General features: G+C 39.9%; 2 non-coding genes across 2 annotated transcripts; both read right to left on the reverse strand.

Moving 5' to 3' along the window:
- Positions 1-264: 264 nt before the first annotated feature.
- LOC112724302 (small nucleolar RNA R71) lies at positions 265-372 on the reverse strand. Its single transcript, XR_003163471.1, has one exon. It is a non-coding gene; the product is annotated as a small nucleolar RNA R71 (small nucleolar RNA).
- Positions 373-4,382: 4,010 nt separating this feature from the next.
- Positions 4,383-4,489, reverse strand: LOC112724909 (small nucleolar RNA R71). Its single transcript, XR_003164049.1, has one exon. It is a non-coding gene; the product is annotated as a small nucleolar RNA R71 (small nucleolar RNA).
- Positions 4,490-22,042: the final 17,553 nt, after the last annotated feature.

The following is a 22,042-nucleotide window of genomic DNA, read 5'->3' on the forward strand; positions in this document are numbered from 1 at the left end:
GTTTCTCTGATGCAACAAAATTGCAAGTTTCATGGACTTCCATCAGAAGATCCTTTTCAGTTCTTAACTGAATTCTTGCAGATCTGTGATACTGTTAAGACCAATGGGGTTAATCCCGAGGTCTACAGGCTTATGCTTTTTCCGTTTGCTGTAAGAGACAAGGCTAGAATATGGTTGGACTCTCAACCTAAAGATAGCCTGAACTCTTGGGATAAGCTGGTCACGACTTTCTTAGCCAAGTTCTTTCCTCCTTAAAAGCTTAGCAAGCTTAGAGTAGATGTTCAAACCTTCAGACAGAAAGAAGGTGAATCCCTCTATGAAGCTTGGGAGAGATACAAGCAACTGACCAAAAAGTGTCCTTCTGACATGCTTTCAGAATGGACCATCCTGGATATATTCTATGATGGTCTGTCTAAATTATCAAAGATATCATTGGACCATTCTGCAGGTGGATCCATTCACCTAAAGAAAATGCATGCAGAAGCTCAGGAACTCATTGACATGGTTGCAAATAACCAGTTCATGTACACTTCTGAAAGGAATCCTGTGAGTAATGGGACGCCTCAGAGGAAGGGAATTCTTGAAATTGATACTCTGAATGCCATATTGGCTCAGAATAAAATATTGACTTAGCAAGTCAATATGATTTCTCAGAGTCTGAATAGATTGCAAGCTGCATCCAACAGTACTCAAGAAGCATCTTCTGAAGAGGAAGCTTATGATCCTGAGAACCCTGCAATAGCAGAGGTGAATTACATGGGGGAGTCCTATGGAAATACCTATAATCCCTCATGGAGAAATCATCCAAATTTCTCATGGAAGGATCAACAAAAGCCTCAACAAGGCTTTAATAATGGTGGAAGAAACAAGTTTTGTAATAGCAAGCCTTTTCCATCATCCACTCAGTAACAGACAGAGAATTCTGAGCAGAATCCATATAGCTTAGCAAATATAGTCTCTGATCTATCTAAGGCCACTCTAAGTTTCATGAATGAAACAAGATCCTCCATTAGAAATTTGGAGGCACAAGTGGGCCAGCTGAGTAAAAGAGTCACTGAAACTCCTCCTAGTACTCTCCCAAGCAATACAGAAGAGAATCCAAAAAGAGAGTGCAAGGCCATTACCTTGCTTGGTGCGGCCGAACCCAAAGAGGAGGAGGAGGACGTGAATCCTAGTGAGGAAGACTTCCTGGGATGTTCTGATGCCATGACATTTTGGCCAATTTTACTGACCTTTTCTTTACTGTTTTTAGGGTAGTTTCATGTATTTTCTTAGAAAATAAGCTAGTTTTGGGTAGATATTCACTTACATCTTCGTTCAAGCATACATTATGCACTTTACATGATTTCATGAGGATTTTGCATGAATTATATGATAAATTGGATGATGCATGACTCTTGACTTGGACTAGAACTTTGATGCACTTTGTTGCTTGATTTCTGGACAAAGGAATGAGTGCTAACTTGTAAAGTTAATGAGAAAGGTAATCGCCAATAACGCCCTCGAAGCCATCATAAGCCCACGTTAAGAGTCACGTTAACTAAGTTAACGTGAACTCTAACGTGGAAGAAGACAATAAGGCCAACGTTAGTGACACTCCCCTTTGTCACTAACGTGGACCAAGCTCATAATTGGCCACGTTAGTTGCCACATTAACTTAGTTAACGTGGCTTCTAACGTTAAGAAGCAAAAGGGAAGCCAACGTTAGTGACATTCACCTTTGTCACTAACGTTGGCCAAGCTTCCATAAGCCACGTTAACTCCCACGTTAACTCAGTTAACGTGGAAGCTAACGTGGAGAGAGCAATTGGTTGCCAACGTTAGTGACACTTACTTTTGTCACTAACGTTGGGGTGAACCACCAAGAGCCACCATGAGCAACGTTAACTCCCACGTTAACTTAGTTAACATGGAAGCTAACATGGATAAAGAGATGAGGAGCCAACGTTATTGACACTCACCTTTGTCACTAACGTTGGAGATGGCTAGCATGACTACGTTAGAAGCCACGTTAACCTAGTTAACGTGGACTCTAACGTGAGAAATAGGGGCACATTGGAATGTTAGTGACAAAGGTAAGTGTCACTAACGTTATCGAAGGATTGGCAAGCTTACGTTAAGAGCCACGTTAACTAAGTTAACGTGGACTCTAACGTAGGGAAGGGGGAAACTTATCAACGTTATTGGGAAAGGTAAGTCCCAATAACGTGTGCGAAGGACCAAGAGGCAACGTTAGTGGTAACGTTTGTGCCACTAACGTTGAAGTTAACGTGGCTCATACTTGGGTGAGCAACGTTAGTGAAAAAGGTGATTGTCACTAACATTCTCGAACCCACACTTTCACTTAACGTTAACACCACTAACGTCCTGAGCTAAAAGTCCCTGCCTACTTCACACTTTCTCTCTGCAAGCAAAGCTAAGCCCAATGAAGAAGATAACTGCTTCAAACTCAGGATCCAAAGGCCCATACTCAAGACTTGAAGAGCCAACTAGAAGATCAGAAGAGTAGTATATATAAGAGTAGCTTTGAATTAGTTAGGGAGCTGGAAACTTTAGGGAGCCTTTGGGCATAGAACTACTCTCTGTATTTACTTTCTCTAGACTTCTAGTTTTACTTTCAGCATGTATTCTCCATCTTTGTTTTCATTTTCCAGAGCTATGAACAACTAAACCCCTTTCATTGGGTTAGGGAGCTCTGTTGTAATTTGATGGATCAATCTTAGTTTTCATTCTCCTTCTTCTATCTTTTCTCTTGATTTTACTAGAAAGCTTTCGATCTTCATCCAATTGGGTAGTTATCTTGGAAAAGAAGCTATTCATACTTGGATCTCTTCTGAACCTTGAAAGAGGAATGAAGGGATCATGCTAGAAATGCTTTCTCATGCTGGACCAAATTGGATTTGGATGGATATGTGACTATAATCCTTCCAACACTTGATTTGGGAAATGCATGTGGTATAATCAGTGACCATACTTCATCTCTTCTCATGAGCAATTGACCAAGGAATTGGCTATTGATCAAGATTTCAGAGATTGAATTACAAGGAATTGTAATTCAATCACTTAAGATTGCCAAGGAGATCAATGAATGCATTGATTGAGGAAGAGATGAAAATGAACTTGATCCGGAGAATGCAACATCTCCTGAGCCCAATGAATTCCCCATTTCTGATCTTACCCATTCTCTTTAATTTCTGCGATTTACTTTTATGAGCAATTGCCCCATTCCCATTTAAGATTCTGCAATTTACTTTCCGCCATTTACATTCAGCTCTTTATTCCTAGCATTTACTGTTTCCACTATTTACTTTCCCGCCATTTAATTTTCTGCAATTCTCAACTCAAATTCTGGTTCGCTCAACTAGAACATTTCTTTAATTAAAGTTGCTTGATCAATCAATCTCTGTGGGATTCGACCTCACTCTATTGTGAGTTTTTACTTGACGACGAATTCAGTACACTTGCCGAAGGAAATTTGTTGCAAGATGAGTTTTTCGCGTATCAAGTTTATGGCGCCGTTGCCGGGGATTGATTTTGAATCAACAATGATTAAATTGGAGGATAACTAGATTGAGCATTTTTAGTTTGTTTGATTTAATTTTCTGTTTGAGTAATTTACTTTCAGTTTTAGTTAATTTCTTCCCTTCCCCCTACTTTTTCGTTTTTTTTTAGTTATTTACAATTCAGTTCACTAACCCACTAACTGTTTGATATATTGCATCACTCACACTAACAGTAATTCTAACAGAAATACTTTCTGCATCTATTTTCCTTGGTTGTGCTTTGTTGGTTGTATGACAGGGAGAAGAAGCAGGGCTTCAACTTCCTTTGATTCTGAACCTGAGAGGACCTTCTTTAGATTAAGGAGGGAAGCAAGAGAAAAATGAGTACTTGGTGCTGAGGAAGAAGAGGAATACTTTGAACCAAACATGGAAGAAAACATGGAAAACCATCATGAAGAAGAGGCTCACAACTATGGCAGAGAAGGTCGAGCAAATCATGCTGGGGAGGAGAGAAGAGTTTTAGGCTCTTACATCAACCTAAACACAGGAAACTGTGAAAGTAGCATTCAAAAGCCAACCATCCATGCCAACAATTTTGAACTAAAACCACAGCTCATCACCCTTGTTCAGAACAACTGTTCGTTCGGAGGAGGCATCCAAGAAGACCCCAATCAACATCTAACCACCTTCCTGAGAATATGTGACACGGTGAAGTCTAATGGTGTTTATCCTGACTCCTATAGACTGCTCTTATTTCCATTCTCACTAAAGGATAAGACAGCCAAGTGGCTGGAGTCTTCTCCGAAGGAGAGTTTGACAACTTGGAAAGATGTGGTGAACAAATTTTTAGCCAGATTCTATCCTCCCCAAAGAATCAACAGGCTGAGAGCTGAGGTCCAAACTTTTAGGCAACAAGATGGTGAGATTCTATATGAAGCATGGGAGAGGTTTAAGGACCTGACAAGGAGGTGTCCACCAGATATGTTCAATGAATGGGTGCAGCTACACATTTTCTATGAAGGCCTTTCTTATGAATCAAAGAAAGCAGTAGACCACTCATCCGGGGGATCTCTGAACAAGAAGAAGACCATTGAGGAGGCCATAGACGTCATTGAAACTGTAGCAGAAAATGACTATTTCTATACTTCTGAAAGAGGGAACACTAGAGGAGTGATGGAGCTAAACAATGTAGATGCTCTGCTGGCCCAAAATAAGCTCATTACCAAGCAGCTAGCTGACCTCACCAAGAAGATGGAGAGGAACCAAGTAGCAGCAATCACCACTTCATCAGCAACCCAAGAAGGAGTGAATGAAGAAGCAGAGGTTAGTCAGGAGCAAGCCAACTACATTGGAAATTCACCTAGGCAAAACCATGATCCATACTCCAAGACCTACAACCCTGGTTGGAGAAATCACCCAAACTTTGGGTGGGAGAATCAACAAGATCAAGGCCAAGATCGGAGATATCACAACCCCAATAACAATGCAGCTCACCAACAATTCACACAGAGAACATATCAATACCACCATGGCAACACCTCTCCACATCCATATCAAAACCAAAATAACACTCCTTATCCTTCCACCTCTAATCCCAATCCACCATCATTTGATGACAGACTCTCAAGGATTGAGAATCTACTTGAAGGCATAGGCAAAGAGATTCAAGACAACAAGGCATTCAAGGAGGAAGTGCGACCAAATTTTAAGAACCAGGGAGACACCATCAAGAGGTTGGAATCTCAAGTGGGATATCTCTCTGAGCAGATGCCCAAACCTACAGATGGATTCCCAAGTGATACAGCAAAAAATCCGAGAGGTGAAACAAAGAAAGTAAGATGGGAAGATTGCAAGATGGTCACTATAAGTGATAAGGAGACTGAGGACAAGCCAAGCAAGCAGTCAAAACAACCTGGAGATACCTCAGTAGAGAAGAAGAAAAAAGATCACCAAGAACCAAAAATCTCACAACAAGAGCTGTTGAGACTCTATGCACCCTTTCCCCAACTACTCAATGGTGCTGTGGAGAAGAGAATATACTCAAGATTTCTTGACTTGTTTTGCATCTCTACATGTAAACATACCATTCATCAAGACCATCCAACAAATGCCTGCATACATCAGGTATATGAAGGAAATGCTTCCCAGGAAAAGCTCACTCAAGGGAGGCCAAACTATAGTGATGAACAAGGAGTGCAGCGCCCTCATTCAACCAGAGTTGCCTACAAAAAGAAAGGACCCAGGGAGTTTTCATATCCCCTGTGCCATAGGAGAAACAATGTTTGATAGAGCACTCTGCGATTTGGGAGCAAGCATCAACTTAATACCCTTATCCCTTGTGAAGAGGCTGCAGATCAATGAGATAATGCCCACAGATGTAGTCATTAGGCTGGCTGACAAAACTCAAAAACAAGCAATAGGAGTGGTGGAAAATGTGTTGGTAAAGGTTGGGAAATACTTCCTCCCAACAGACTTTGTCATATTGGACATGGAAGAGAGTCACACTCACCCAATCATATTGGGAAGACCATTCCTAGCTAGAGCCAGAGCACTCATAGATGTGGAGCGAGGGGAGCTAATCTTGAGGATCCATGATGAACAACTCACCTTCACTGTTTTCAAACACTCACAAGAAACAGATCAAGAGAACAAGGAACCAAGGAAGGATCACAGTGAGACACTGAAGGAAGAGACAAGCACTGAAGGACAACGAGCACATCTGGAGATCCCCTTGATTGATGAACAAGGCAAACAACAATTGCCACAGCTCAAAGAAAATCAGGAGGAACCTAAACCACCAGAAAAATATGAGACACTTCTTAAAGGAGGAGGTCACAAAGAGTAAGACAACATCACAAGGAACAAAGAAGAAGGTACCAAGGAGGTGGAAGAACAAGAAGATCCCCACCGAGGACTTCTCTCCAGGGGATAAAGTGATCTCAGCTTACTTCCCAGATATCCCCCCTGATCTCCCCACTGTACCATCTCAGTTACCTAAGGTCTTCACTATCAACAGAGTTCTCTCCTTGGAACATATAGAGATCATTGATACAACTACTGGATATAGGTCTACTGCCAGAGGAGAAGACTTGAAGCATTATCAACCTCCCTGATGAAGGTAAAACGTCAAGCTAGTGACGCTAAAGAAGCGCTTCATGGGAGGCAACCCATGTTTTATATGCTTTTACAAAATAGTGAATAAGTCAATATTTATGAATTCCAACCCAAACTTGACAAACACTTGGTAAAATCCTTATTATGCAGTATATAGTGAAGAATAAGTTTGGTGTTCAAAGCATGCCAATAAAGCATGAATGCAACCCAGAGCATGCTAGTCTTGGAGCTTTGAACAAAAACTTTTCATCACAGTGCTCCAAACTAAGTTTGGTGTCACCCAAGGTGCCACGAATATGCATATAAGGATACACAGTTAGTTAGTTAGTTGGTATTCATGAATAAACAATCTAATTCTTTTTCTTTATTATTTTAGCCGTAAAGTTTAAATCTTTTTTTTATGATATTAATTTTTCTTATTTTATTTTTATAGGAAAAGGAAAGGAGCATTGAAGGGGATTAATTGGACAATTAAATGAAGAAGGTTCGGACACCACAAAAGGAGGATACAACACACGTGCCCCAAAGGGGGATGCGTTGGAAAATGTTGCCATGCAACATTGAAGAAAGGTGACCCTTGAAGACCGAACCAATAGCCCTCATAAAGATGAGGATCCTTGTGCTCATGCTCTGGAAAACCTCATCCTTCCATCCAACAACCACCACATCAATCCATACCTTTCATCCCCTCATCATCTCCCTATATAAGTGAGTTCTAGTGCGTACTTACCCCTCACACTCAAATTCCCATTCTCCACACTTCACACTTCCGGCATCCAAAATTCCTTCATCACACCCCATCCTAACCAACCAAATTCCTCATCTATCCGTACCTTCCAATCTCCTCACACAGCAACTCAAATTCATGGCATCATCAAACTCCAAGAGGCAAAAGAGGAAGGAACCAATGGAGAGCATTCCTTTCGATGAGAAAAGATTCAAAAATGCATTCCATGAACAAGAATTTAAGCGGATAAAGCTCAAAAAGATACTGCCCGAGTTAACCTTCCAAATCAATGAAGACGAGTGCCCACAGATTCGGGAGAAAATTTAACAAAGAGGGTGGCAAAGGCTCACGAATCCAGAGGGGAAGATCAATGCAAACCTCATCAAAGAGTTCTATGCAAATGTGGTTAGAGAAGACAAAACCAAGGCCCCAACCTTCAAAAGCTACGTAAGAGGAAAGGAGGTAGAATTCAGCCCAAATGTTATAACGAGAACTCTTCACCTGAAATCACCACATTTTGATGAGCTCAGTTATCATGCAAGGATAAGTAAGAGCCCTGACAATGATGAGCTCACAGAAATCGTGACTGATATCTGTGTTATAGCAGCTGACTGGGAGAGGTATGCAGATGGGAGACCCCGGTTCATCAAGAGGGGAGACCTTAGCCCGGAGGCCAAGGGATGGTTTGAACTCATAAGGAGGTCTATCCTCCCAGCTGCAAATAATTCAGAGGTCAATATTAATTGAGCAACTATGGTACATTGCCTAGTACAAGGTGGAGAAATCAATGTGCATGAACTCATAGCTGAGGGGATTCAAGAGTCAGCTAAGAAAGTTGATTCGGGTGCCAGGCTTTGGTACCCCAGCACCATTCTCAGATTGTGCACAAAGGCCAAGGTGGTCTTCGAGGATAGCAATCCAGACTGGGTGAACCCTGGGAGGCTAGTTACACTCCAGCGTTTGGTCTATACTACGCCTGCTCAGCAACAAAGAAGGCCACAAATAGGGAAACTAAAAGCGAAAGAAGGAGCTCACCAAGAAGAGTCTCATCAGGAAGAATATCAACAAGAAGAACATCATGACCCAACCAACTCGAATATGAATCACCTTCTAAGAGCCATTGAGAATTTGGGGATGAGACATATGGAAGGACAAGAACAAATACTACGCCTTCAGTCAAACTGGATGAGCCAATAAGAGGAGTGGCAGAAACAACAAATGGAGCAGCAATAGAAACACTACTCCCAACTCACTCAAGCCATCCACCAAGTTACTGAGAGGCAAGAACGTCAAGATAAGCATTTGCAAGAACTCAATCAGCGGCAAATAGCTCAGATGAAAGCATTCAACGAGTTCAGTGTACTTAATGAAGGACGGCAATTACATAGGGAGGAGTTTAACGTAAACACTCAAGCCAAGTTGAACTACATGACTAGTCATATGCATCATCTACACTATGCCATCCCTACGTATGATGAGGTCCAAAAAGATTTTACAGAACAAGAGGAAAGGAAAGTGAAACAGCAGAAGGAAACACTAAAGAAGAAGATGGAAGATGGTGGTTTCTGGAAGAAGTTGATTGGAAAGAGCAAAGGGAGTGGGAGTACGAGCACTCAAGAGGGACACAAAGAGGACAAGCAAGAGGGAGAGCATAGGCATCCACATGAGTAAAAGGTGGTGGAGTTCCTTCTTTGGTCCATCTTTTTCTATACTTTAAATAAGAAAGATCTTGTATGAAATAGAACATGCTTCCATGATAGTTTGAACCATTTTAAATTCTGTCTTTTAAGCTTTTTGTTGAATAGGTCTATGCTTGCTAGTCTTTATGTCACTGCATCCTCACTTTGCTTACTTGTATGCTTGTCCTTTTGAATCAAATGAAAAGAGAATGAGTGCTTTATAAAAGACCAGAGTGGAGTTCATACTATGGAGTAAGTTCCTGAGTTTGTGGTGTGGTCATAAGTTAGCTAAGTTGGTTCAACCACAAGGTGGGAAGACAACTATCTGTCATGAATACTATGCTTTGAACATACCCATGAGACTAGCTAAATAATAAGATCCTAATAAGAAAAAGGAAAAGAACAATCAAAGTTGAAGAATAAAAAAAATAGCAAGAAAAGAGGCTAGGCACCAAGGGTTTGAGTCTTGAGGGATGTGTCTGTGGTGTTCCTGTACCAAGGATCTGCTTGGATTACTAAGCTCTCAGGGGTGCTTTATCACCTGGTAACTTGGGTTAACTAACTTGGGATTATCAGCTGAAAGTCCACCATCAAGAGCAATCTTTGCTGCAGAACATTTAGTAGCCCAAAGAGGTGCTGGACACCAAGACCTCAAGGAAAGAAAATAAACAAACCATGTGCCTGTGGTGTGTATGTATGGGGGAGAGACTTGAGGAAGTAAGTCCTTAGGGGTGCTTCAACACCTAGCACCTTGAACCAACTGGTTCGGGAGTGTTGGCTGAAAACTTATTTTAATGAGTTGCCCCCTTACAGAGCACTTAGCCTAAGAACACAAATAAGCCCTGAAATGACAACAAAAGGATCAATGAATAAAAGTCTCATGGGATGCAATCACAGTGAGTATTCTAGGACATGATAAAGGTCTGAAAGCCAGTGAAGGAATGAAACTAAGTTGCTATGCATGAAACCACCATGAAACCAGAAACATGACTTCCACAAGAATGACTCATTTCTCTTGGCATACAATTCATCATTCTCTTGTTCCAGTACTTGCTTAGGGACAAACAAGCTTTAAGTTTGGTGTTGTGATGCCAGGGCATTTTGGCCAGTTTCACTGACCTTTTCTTTACTGTTTTTAGGGTAGTTTCATGCATTTTCTTAGAAAATAAGCTAGTTTTGGGTAGATATTCACTTACATCTTCATTCAAGCATACATTGTGCACTTTACATGATTTCATGAGGATTTTGCATGAATTATATGATAAATTAGATGATGCATGACTCATGACTTGGACTAGAACTTTGATGCACTTTGTTGCTTGATTTCAAGACAAAGGAAGCAAAGAAGAACCACATTAGCAGTCACATTAGTCCCACTAACGTTACCTCTAACGTGGAATGGGTGCTAACTTGTAAAGTTAATGAGAAAGATAATCGCCAATAACGCCCTCGAAGCCATCATAAGCCCACGTTAACTAAGTTAATGTGAACTCTAACGTGGAAGAAGACAATAAGGCCAACGTTAGTGACACTCCCCTTTGTCACTAACGTTGGACCAAGCTCATATTGACCACGTTAGTTGCCACGTTAACTTAGTTAATGTGGCTTCTAACATTAAGAAGTAAAAGGGAAGCCAACGTTAGTGACATTCACCTTTGTCACTAACGTTGGCCAAGCTTCCATAAGCCACGTTAACTCCCACGTTAACTCAGTTAACGTGGAACTAACGTGGAGAGAGCAATTGGTCGCCAACGTTAGTGACACTTACCTTTGTCACTAACGTTGGGGTGAACCACCAAGAGCCACCATGAGCAACGTTAACTCCCACATTAACTTAGTTAATGTGGAAGCTAACGTGGATAAAGAGATGAGGAGCCAACGTTAGTGACAGTCACCTTTGTCACTAACGTTGGAGATGGCTAGCATGACTACGTTAGAAGCCACGTTAACCTAGTTAACGTGGACTCTAACGTGAGAAATAGGGGCACATTGGAACGTTAGTGACAAAGGTAAGTGTCACTAACGTTCTTGAAAGATTGGCAAGCTTACGTTAAGAGCCACGTTAACTAAGTTAACGTGGACTCTAACGTAGGGAAGGGGGAAACTTATCAACGTTATTGGGAAAGGTAAGTCCCAATAACATGTGCGAAGGACCAAGAGGCAACGTTAGTGGTAACGTTTGTGCCACTAACGTTGAAGTTAACGTGGCTCATACTTGGGTGAGCAACGTTAGTGAAAAAGGTGATTGTCACTAACATTCTCGAACCCACACTTTCACTTAACGTTAACACCACTAACGTCCTGAGCTAAAAGTCCCTGCCTACTTCACACTTTCTCTCTGCAAGCAAAGCTAAGCCCAATGAAGAAGATAACTGCTTCAAACTCAGGATCCAAAGGCCCATACTCAAGACTTGAAGAGCCAACTAGAAGATCAAAAGAGTAGTATATATAAGAGTAGCTTTGAATTAGTTAGGGAGCTGGAAACTTTAGGGAGCCTTTGGGCATAGAACTACTCTCTGTATTTACTTTCTCTAGACTTCTAGTTTTACTTTCAGCATGTATTCTCCATCTTTGTTTTCATTTTCCAGAGCTATGAACAACTAAACCCCTTTCATTGGGTTAGGGAGCTCTGTTGTAATTTGATGGATCAATCTTAGTTTTCATTCTCCTTCTTCTATCTTTTCTCTTGATTTTACTAGAAAGCTTTCGATCTTCATCCAATTGGGTAGTTATCTTGGAAAAGAAGCTATTCATACTTGGATCTCTTCTGAACCTTGAAAGAGGAATGAAGGGATCATGCTAGAAATGCTTTCTCATGCTGGACCAAATTGGATTTGGATGGATATGTGACTATAATCCTTCCAACACTTGATTTGGGAAATGCATGTGGTATAATCAGTGACCATACTTCATCTCTTCTCATGAGCAATTGACCAAGGAATTGGCTATTGATCAAGATTTCAGAGATTGAATTACAAGGAATTGTAATTCGATCACTTAAGATTGCCAAGGAGATCAATGAATGCATTGATTGAGGAAGAGATGAAAATGAACTTGATCCGGAGAATGCAACATCTCCTGAGCCCAATGAATTTCCCATTTCTGATCTTATCCATTCTCTTTAATTTCTGCGATTTACTTTTATGAGCAATTGCCCCATTCCCATTTAAGATTCTGCAATTTACTTTCCGCCATTTACATTCAACTCTTTATTCCTAGCATTTACTGTTTCCACTATTTACTTTCCCGCCATTTAATTTTCTGCAATTCTCAACTCAAATTCTGGTTCGCTCAACTAGAACATTCCTTTAATTAAAGTTTCTTGATCAATCAATCTCTGTGGGATTCGACCTCACTCTATTGTGAGTTTTTACTTGACGACGAATTCGGTACACTTGCCGAAGGAAATTTGTTGCGTGACAAGTTTTCCGCGTATCACGTTCACTGACCAATAAGGAGTTTCCCTTTGAGGAACCAAAGGAATCTGAGGCTCATCTAGAGACCATAGAGATTCCATTGAACCTCTTTTTACCATTCATGAGCTCTGATGACTATTCATCTTCTGAAGAAGATGAAGACATTGCTGAAGAGCAAGTTGCTCAATATTTAGGAGCAATCATGAAGCTGAATGCCAAATTATTTGGTAATGAGACTTGGGAGGATGAACTTCCATTGCTCATCAAGGAACTAAATGCCTTGGTTCAGTAAACTCTACCTCAAAAGAAACAGGATCCTGGTAAATTCCTAATTCTCTGTAACATAGGCACCATGACCTTTGAGAAGGCTCTGTGTGACCTGGGGTCAGGCATTAACCTTATGCCACTCTCTGTAATGGAGAAACTTGGGATCTTTGAGGTGCAAGCTGCCAAAATCTCATTAGAGATGGTAGATAACTCAAAAAACAGGCTTATGGACTAGTAGAGGACGTGCTAGTAAAGGTTGAAGGCCTTTACATCCCTGCTGATTTTATAATCCTAGACACTGGGAAGGATGAGGATGAATCCATCATCCTTGGAAGACCCTTCCTAGCCACAACAAAAGCTGTGAGTAATGTGGACAGAGGAGAGTTGGTCCTTCAACTGAATGAGGGCTACCTTGTATTTAAAACTCAAGGTTCTCCTTCTGTAACCATGGAGAGGAAGCATGAAAAGATTCTCTCACTGCAGAGTCAACCAAAGCCCCCACAGTCAAACTCTAAGTTTGGTGTTGGGAGGCCACAACCAAACTCTAAGTTTGGTGTTGAACCCCCACATTCAAACTCTAAGTTTGGTGTTGGGAGGTCCCAACAATGCTCTGAACATCTGTGAGGCTCCATGAGAGCTCACTGTCAAGCTATTGACATTAAAGAAGCGCTTGTTGGGAGGTAACCCAATGTTATTTAATTATATATATTTTATTTTTATTGTTATTTCATGTTTTATTTGGTTGATGATCATGTGAAGTCACAAGAACAACTGAAAAATTAAAAATAGAATAAAAAAAAGTAGAAGAAACAGCACACCCTGGAGGAAGAGCACTCTGGTGTTTAAATGCCAGAAACAAGCATCTGTCTAGCGTTTAACGCCAGAAACAAGCACCAAGCTGGCGTTTAATGCCAGAAACAAGCATCAACCTGGCGTTAAACACCAGAAACAGGCTACATTTGGGCTTTTAACGCCAAAAATAGGCAGCAGTTTGGCGTTAAATGCCAGTATTGCATACAAAGGGCATTTTGCATGCCTAATTCGAGCAGGGATGCTAAGTCCTTGACCCCTCTGGATCTGTGAACCCCACAGGATCCCCACCTTTTCTTCTCTCCTCTTTACACCTTTTCATAACCCTCTTCCCCAAATACCCTTCACCAATCACCTCAATCACTCTTCCCCATCACCTCTTAACCCCTCACATCCCTCCACTCTTCCCCATACACCCCACCTACCTCCAAAATTTAAAATCTTTTCCCTTCCAAACCCAACCCTAATGGCCAAACCCTAAACCTCCCCCACTCCTATATAAACCCCCATTCTTTCTTCATTTTCACACAACACAACCCTCTCTTCTTCCCCTTGGCCGATTACACACTTCTCTCCCTCTCCTCTATTTTTCTTCTTTTTCTCCTTCTTTCTTTCTTCTTTTGCTCGAGGACGAGCAAATATTTTAAGTTTGGTGTGGTAAAAGCATTGCTTTTTATTTTTCCATAACCATTTATGGCACCTAAGGCCAGAGAAACCTCTAAAAGAGGAAAGGGAAGACAAAAGCTTCCACCTCCGAGTCATGGAAGATGGAGAGATTCATCTCAAGGGTCCATAGATCAGTAGTAGAGCATTTAACTGCACAACAAGAGAGCCCACTCATGGACCTCAACAAGAGCATGAGGAATTCCCTCACCAAGAAACCTCTGAGATACCTCAAGGGATACATTTTCTTCCACACAACTATTGGAAGTAACAAAGGCAAGGAAGAGACATAGAGGAGCTCAAAAGCACCATTGATTCTTTAAGAAGAGGAAGATGCCACCCTCACTAAGGTGGACCTGCTCCTTAATCTCCTTATTCTTATTTTCCTGTTTTTCGATTTTTGAGCCTTATGTTTTATTTATGTTTGTGTCTTTATTATATGATCATTTGTGTTTAAGTGTCTATGTCTTAAAGCTATGAATGTCCTATGAATCAATCACCTCTCTTAAATGAAAAATGCTTTTAATCACAAAAGAACAAGAAGTACATGATTTCGAATTCATCCTTGAAACTAGTTTAATTATTTTGATGTGGTGACAATACTTTTTGTTTTCTGAATGAATGCTTGAACAGTGCATATGTCTTTTGAATTTGTTGTTTATGAATGTTAAAATTGTTGGCTCTTGAAAGAATGATGAAAAAGGAGAAATGTTATTTGATGATCTGAAAAATCATGAAAATGATTCTTGAAGCAAGAAAAAGCAGTGAATAGAGAAAAGCTTGCGAAAAAAAAAGAGAAGAAAAGAAAATTGGCGAAAAAAATATAAAAGAAAAAAAAAGAAAAAGAAAAAGAAAGCAGAAAAAGCCAAAAGCTCTTTAAACCAAAAGGCAAGAGCAAAAAGCCAATAGCCCTTAACACCAAAAGGCAAGGGTAATAAAAAGGATCCAAGGCTCTGAGCATTAGTGGATAGGAGGGCCTAAAGGAATAAAATCCTGGCCTAAGCGGCTAAACCAAGCTGTCCCTAACCATGTGTTTGTGGCGTGAAGGTGTCAAGTGAAAAATTGAGACTGAGCAGTTAAAGTCGAGGTCCAAAGCAAAAATAGAGTGTGCTTAAGAACCCTGGACACCTCTAATTGGGGACTTTAGCAAAGCTGAGTCACAATCTGAAAAGGTTCACCCAATTATGTGTCTGTGGCATTTATGTATCCGGTGGTAATATTAGAAAACAAAGTGCTTAGGCCCACGGCCAAGACTCATAAAGTAGTTGTGTTCAAGAATCAACATACTGAACTAGGAGAATCAATAACACTATCTGAATTCTGAGTTCCTATAGATGCCAATCATTCTGAACTTCAAAGGATAAAGTGAGATGCCAAAACTGTTCAGAGGCAAAAAGCTACTAGCCCCGCTCATCTGATTGGAGCTAAGTTTCATTGATATTTGGAATTTATAGTATATTCTCTTCTTTTTATCCTATTTTATTTTCAGTTGCTTGGGGACAAGCAACAATTTAAGTTTGGTGTTGTGATGAGCGGATAATTTATACGCTTTTTGGCATTGTTTTTAGTATGTTTTAGTTAGTTTTTAATATATTTTTATTAGTTTTTAAATAAAATTCACATTTCTGGACTTTACTATGAGTTTGTATGTTTTTCTGTGATTTCAGGTAATTTCTGGCTGAAATTGAGGGACTTGAGCAAAAATCAGATTCAGAGGCTGGAGAAGGACTGCAGTTGCTGTTGGATTCTGACCTCCCTGCACTCGAAGTGGATTTTCTGGAGCTACAGGAGTCCAAATGGTGCGATCTCAATTGCGTTGGAAATTAGACATCCAGGGCTTTCGAGAAATATATAATAGTTTATACTTTACCCGAGTTTAGATGACGCAAACTGGCGTTCAACGCCAGCTCTCTGCCCTATTCTGGAGTTAAGCGCCAGAAATAGGTTGCAAAGCAGAGTTAAACGCCAAAAACAGATTACAAACTGGCGTTCAACTCCAAGGAAGACCTCTACACGTGAAAGCTTCAATGCTCAGCCCAAGCACACACAAAGTAGGCCCGGAAGTGGATTTCTGCATCATTTACTCATTTCTGTAAACCCTAGTAACTAGTTTAGTATAAATAGGACTTTTTACTATTGTATTTACATCTCTGGACATTTAGTTCTTAGATCATGGAGGTTGGCCATTCGGCCATGCCTGGACCTTATCACTTATGTATTTTCAACGGTAGAGTTTCTACACACCACAGATCCAGGTGTGGAGCTCTGCTGTTCCTCATGAATTAATGCAAAGTACTATTGTTTTTCTATTCAATTCAAGCTTATTCCTATTCTAAGATATTCGCTTCCACCTTAACATGATGAATATGATGATCCGTGACACTCATCACTATTCTCAACCTATGAACGCGTGCCTGACAACCACTTCCGTTCTACCTTGGATTGAGCGTTTATCTCTTAGCCTCCTGATCTAAGATCAGAGTCTTCGTGGTATAGGCTAGAATTATTGGCGGCCATTCTTGAGATCCAGAAAGTATAAACCTTGTCTGTTGTATTTCGAGTAAGATTCGGGAAGGGATGGCTGTGACGAGCTTCAAACTCGCGAGTGCTGGCCGTAGTGACAGACGCAAAAGGATTACTAAATCCTATTCCAGTATGATCGAGAACCGACAGATGATTAGCCGTGCGGTGACAGCGCATCTTGGACCGTTTTCACTGAGAGGACGGGAAGTAGCCATTGACAACAGTGATGCCCTACATAAAGCTTGCCATGGAAAGGAGTATGAAGGATTGGATGAAGACAGTAGGAAAGTAGAGGTTCAGAAGGAACAAAAGCATCTCTATACGCTTATCTGAAATTCTCACCAATAAATTACATAAGTATCTCTATCTTTATTTTACGTTTTATTTATATTTTAATTATTAAAACTCTATAACCATTTGAATCTGCCTGACTGAGATTTACAAGGTGACCATAGCTTGCTTCAAGCCGACAATCTCCGTGGGATCGACCCTTACTCATGTAAGGTTTATTACTTGGACGACCCAGTACACTTGCTGGTTAGTTGTGCGAAGTTGTGACAAAGAACTAAAATTATGAATGTGCGTATTAAGTTTTTGACACCGTTACCAAGGAATGAACGATCACGATTTTGCATACCAGGCATCAAAGAGTGGAATATTTACCTCCACATTCTTGAAGATTTGAACTATGTTGGGATCAAGCTCCTCATGCTTCTTGGCCTTCTTGGCTAACGCGGGGAAAGGAATAGGAATTTGTTCCTCTAAGTTGCTCTTTCGCTTCGGTTCTTTGGCCCTCAATTGCTCTTCTTCTTCCTTTGCAACTTCTTCCTCCTTTTCATCTTCATCTATCTCCATTATTTCACCAACTTCTACATTAGGAACATCCTCTGTCAACTTGATAAGCTTGGGTTCAATTTCCTCAAGCGTTGTACCACTTCTCAAGGTGATTGCATTGATGCTACCCCTTGGGTTTGGGATAGGTTGAGAAAGAAGGCTTGATGAGTTAGAGGCTTGGTTGGTGTTGGTATTGTTGGTAGGAGGTAGGGTTAACCTTGAGAGAATCTGGGCTGTGGAAGACATTTGAGCACTTATAGTGACAACTTGTGTATTGAGAGTCCTAGTGTTCTCTTCATTTTTCTCTATCATAGCCCTAAGTCTTTCTTGTTCTTGGTAGAGTGCACGGTGAGAGTCATCACCTTGGTTTGTGGGAGAAGAAGAAGGTTGATTAGTTTGTTGTCTTTGGTGAGGTGTTTGGTATCTATGGTTGTTGTTTTGGTTTTGTTGTGAGTGTTGGTATGGTTGGTTATAGTGGTTTTGGTTGGTATTGTTGTGATATTGAGAAGAATGTTGGTTATTGTTGTTGTAGTAATAAGAAGATGAGTTACCTTGGTTCCATCTTTGATTGTGGTTGTTTTCTTGAGCATTGTCCCTCCACCCTTGATTAGAGATATTACCATGGGGAGTAATTGCTTTGACCTTGAGATTGATAGGGTGGACGGTTGTTGTAGTTGTTGGCTACCGCAAGAGTGTAATCCTCTTGGACTTGATGGCCTTGGTCGGTGTAATGTGAGGTACTAGACCATAAACCATACACTCTAGGAGGTCCTTCAAGTTGTAGGATTTGAGGTGGGGTTTGGATGGCTTGGATTGATTAAGATGCCTTTTGTCATTGGTGAATCTCCTTGAGGAGAATGGTCATTTCTCCAAGCACTTTAGTCAAAGCCAAGTCGGAAGAAGGTGCTTCCACCACACTCTTGGGAGGATTGTTCCTCAATCTCACATGTTGGGTAGCTTCGGCGACATCATTGATCAAACTCCATGATTCCGCCGCCGTCTTGTTCTTAGAAAGGGAACCACCACTAGAGGCGGTAAGCAATCTCTTATTCGATGCACAAAGACCTCCAATTGAAATAGCTAATTAGCAAGTGAGTATGTAACACATGATGTGGACAAGATTCCAACAACCTCTTAAATTGAGTCCAACATTCATAGAGTGTCTCTTGGTCTCTTTGCATTATACCGGAAATTTCCTTCCGGATGTAGTCAGTCTTCTCCAGAGGAAAGAAATTATCTAAGAAATCTCTTCTCAATAGGTCCCATTCAGTCACCACTTCATCAGGTTGGGAGTAGAACCATTCTTTTGCTTGCCCCTCAAGAGAGAAGGGGGAAGCAAAAACCATGATAACAATCTCATCAGCACCATGCCTTCGAGCTGTAGAACAAGCTACTTGAAAGTCTCTCAAATGCCTAATGGGGTCTTGGCTCGGTAGTCCATGGTACTTAGGAAACAAGTTAATCAGACTATTCTTCAGCTCAAAATTAGGATCAAGATTCAGATACCTAGCTTGCAACGGTTGAAGAATAAGATCCGGTGCTCCTTGCTCATGCTAGGTAATCCTATGTGGCTCCGCCTTGTGGTTTTCACCTGTAGTATGCAAAGATGTATCAGTAGTACCAACAGAAGAATAAAAAGTTTCTTCGTTGAATCGGACTATAGATCACACTCTGTTCCGTTTAGTGTTTCGAAAAGTTCCTCAAGAGAGGCCGAAGCACTAGCCGTGTAATCCAACCGCCGCCTAGCTTGCCGAGTATGTAGTAAGATTTTTTCAATTTCAGAATTGAACTCGGCTAAGTTAGAATTCGGTTGAGACATAGTCATTCAACTTAGAAGTCATAGCTCATGCATTAAAGAAAATCTAAAAAAAAAAAAAACTAGTGAAAACAAGTAAACTATCTACAATATTCACATATTCACATAACCAATATCAAAGCATATGTTGCAACCATCCCCCGGCAACGACACCAAAAATATGATGAGTAAGATTAGTGTTGGTCTAGAATTTTCATCAATAGAAAATCAAATCATTGTCATAGTATAGTCCTAGACCAACAGACAATCCTTTTCATCAAATTTTCATATGGTTGTCACAAAGTCAACCCCAATAAAAAGTAATCGAGAGTATTGGTTTCGGGTCATCCTCAAGAGAATGAGCAAACATGTGCATCAATATTGGTTAGAATTCCGGGGTTGGGAGTCATTGATACGAAAATTATTGTCGGTCTAGAATTTCTCTTATAGAAATAAGAACTTTGTTGTAAGCATAGCTCCAAACCAACTAATAATTCTCAAATCAAATTTAAAAGATTGGTTGTCACAAGTACAAACCCCAATAAAATATAACCGAAGTATTTAAACCTCAGGTCGTCTCACAAGGAATTGCAATGAAGTGCTCAATTATTGGCTATGAAGAACAAAAATGGGGTTTGATTTGATAATTGGCAAGAAAAGTAAATAGTAACAAAGTAAATGACAAATAACTAATAAAATAAAGGAAAAGAACTCTTGGCTAGACATAGGAATTAAGATCACCATCCTTGTCTACAAACCATATATTGACAATTATGAGGAACTGAGCTCATTAAGTCTACTTCTATGCTTGATGTATATCAAATGGCTTGATCAATATCAATCCACAAGTCCTAACCTAGCTACTAATTGACTTAGTAGTAGGCTAGAGTCAATGGTTATCAAATTGACCACATAGGGTTCTCAAATCACCAATTCATTGAGACCCAATGACTCAAGGTCACTCAATTCCCTTAGCCTAGGCCAAGAGTCAATAAAACTACTTAAAAACTAGTGTAAACATTTTATCAAACACTTAGAGTGAAAGAAAAGTAAACATCACAAAATGTAAGAATTAATGAAACCCATAACTAACATAAGCAAGAAATCAACAATAACAATAAAGATAAACATCAAAGAGGACATGGAAACATAAAATTGCATTAGAAGAAATCAAGATCCAACAATGGTTCATCAACATAAAAGAGAGCAAAATAAGAAATTAACAAGAGAAACTAAGAAGATTAAGACAATAGAACACTAAAATATAAAGATAATTGAAATCAAAACAAGAATTGAAAGATAAAATTGAGAGAGATTAATTTAACTTTACCCTAATTTCTATCCTAAATCTAGAGAGAGAAGAGAGCCTCTCTCTCTAGAATTCTATCCCTAAAACATGATGAAAACTCCACTATGACTACTTGGTTCATCCTCCCTTCAATCCTTGGGTTCAATAGCATCAGAAATGGGTTGGATTGGGCCCAAAATACTTCAGAAATCGCTGGCCACATTTTGCCCAAAATGGTCCACGCTGGTCCTGCGACGCGTGCGCGTCGCCTAACTGTAAGATAACTATGGCAAATTTTATATTATTTTGAAGCCCCAGATGTTAGCTTTCCAACACAACTGGAACCGCCTTATTTGGACCTCTTTACTCAAGTTATGATCGATTTAGAACGAAGAGGTCAGGCTTGACAGCTTTGCAGTTCCTTCATTTCTTCATGAGTTCTCCCACTTTGCATGCTTTTTCTTCATTCCTTCAATCCAATCTTTGCCTTCTAAACCTAAAATCACTTAACAACATATCAAGGCATCGAATGGAATTAAAGTGAATTAAATTTATCTATTTTAAGGCCTAAAAAGCATGTTTTTACACTTAAGCACGAATTAAGGGAGAATTACAAAACCATGCTATTTCATTGAATAAATGTGAGAAAAGTTGATAAAATCTCCTAAATTAAGCACAAGATAAACAAAAAAATTGGGGTTTATCAGTCATAAACAAGAATTTAAACTACTAAACCTAACATGCAAAAAATCTTAAAGTGGAAGAAACTAAATCAAAGCAATTAAAGCAAGGTATAGGCAAATTCAATCTAGCAAGAGAGCATATAAATCTATTTCTACTCTAAGACTAAGTAAACAACTAAACTAACTATAACAAGAATCAAGTAATTGGGATTTTTTTGTTTCAAATATGAATAATAAAAGGAATTATTGGCTAGGCATAGGAATTGGGATCATCATCCTTGTCTAATAACCATATATTGAAAATTATGAGGAACCAAGCTCATTAAGTCTACTTCTATAAGTGAAGTACGTCAAATGGCTTGATCAATTTCAACTCATAAGTCCCAATCCAACTACTAATTGGCTTAGTAGTAGATTGGTGTCAATGGGTATTAATTTGACCACTAAGGGTTCTCGAACCACTAAATCACTTAGATCCAATGACTAAAGGTCACCCAATTCCCTTAGCCTAGGCCAAGAGTATAGAAAAATACTCTATAATCAAAGGAAACATTTCATCAAACACATGGTATGCACTAACTAAAGACATATTTAAATTGCAAAACTAATTGGAAATTACAAGTACCCACTAACAATTATCAATAGAGAACAACTAAAATAACACTATCAATCATAGAAAACATCAATGCACTAAGAGAAATTCAAAATCAACAAAGTTCATAAAATGAGAAGAAAAGGGG

Source organism: Arachis hypogaea, chromosome 11 (assembly GCF_003086295.3).
Source record: "Arachis hypogaea cultivar Tifrunner chromosome 11, arahy.Tifrunner.gnm2.J5K5, whole genome shotgun sequence".
Lineage (NCBI taxonomy): Eukaryota > Viridiplantae > Streptophyta > Magnoliopsida > Fabales > Fabaceae > Arachis > Arachis hypogaea.